The following is a 1,289-nucleotide window of genomic DNA, read 5'->3' as shown; positions in this document are numbered from 1 at the left end:
TTCAGAAATAAACTTCACTTCAGGCGCTCTCGACTCTTTTTACTGCAAAGCTTCACTTTCTTCAACTGTGAGGCGAAACTGACCCGAAGCCCAAACTCAACATCTGTCACCGGGCTCAACATCTGTCACCGGGCTCAACATCTGTCACCGGACTCAACATCTGTCACCGGGCTCAACATCTGTCACCGGACTCAACATCTGTCACCGGACTCAACATCTGTCACCGGGCTCAACATCTGTCACCGGACTCAACATCTGTCACCGGGCTCAACATCTGTCACCGGACTCAACATCTGTCACCGGGCTCAACATCTGTCACCGGACTCAACATCTGTCACCGGACTCAACATCTGTCACCGGGCTCAACATCTGTCACCGGACTCAACATCTGTCACCGGACTCAACATCTGTCACCGGGCTCAACATCTGTCACCGGGCTCAACATCTGTCACCGGACTCAACATCTGTCACTGGGCTCAACATCTGTCACCGGGCTCAACATCTGTCACCGGACTCAACATCTGTCACCGGACTCAACATCTGTCACCGGACTCAACATCTGTCACCGGGCTCAACATCTGTCACCGGACTCAACATCTGTCACCGGACTCAACATCTGTCACCGGGCTCAACATCTGTCACCGGACTCAACATCTGTCACCGGACTCAACATCTGTCACCGGACTCAACATCTGTCACTGGGCTCAACATCTGTCACTGGGCTCAACATCTGTCACCGGGCTCAACATCTGTCACTGGGCTCAACATCTGTCACCGGGCTCAACATCTGTCACCGGACTCAACATCTGTCACCGGGCTCAACATCTGTCACCGGGCTCAACATCTGTCACCGGGCTCAACATCTGTCACCGGACTCAACATCTGTCACTGGGCTCAACATCTGTCACCGGACTCAACATCTGTCACCGGACTCAACATCTGTCACCGGACTCTGTATCTGGATCAGCAGTTCCTGAACCTTGGACCCTGGACTCTGGATCTGGACCCTGGACTCTGGTTGAGCAGAACAAATGGACAGGAGACAAACATCAGCTGTGAACCTTTTATTGGACACGCCCCCCAGTGGGCGGAGTCACACATGGCCCGTCAGCCAATCACCAAATGGAAAAACCAACAAGCTCCATTCACAGAGCAAAGCCTGGACCCCGTCTCACCAACAACAAACACACACTTCAGTTTGGGGGAAAGGACGCTGCCTTAGAGACAGGGGGAGGAGCTATGTCACCAGGGGGAGGAGCTATGTCACCAGGGGGAGGAGCTACGTCACC

The sequence above is a fragment of the Salarias fasciatus genome, unplaced genomic scaffold, assembly GCF_902148845.1.
Source record: "Salarias fasciatus unplaced genomic scaffold, fSalaFa1.1, whole genome shotgun sequence".
NCBI lineage: Eukaryota > Metazoa > Chordata > Actinopteri > Blenniiformes > Blenniidae > Salarias > Salarias fasciatus.
Note: the sequence above shows the minus strand (reverse complement) of the source record.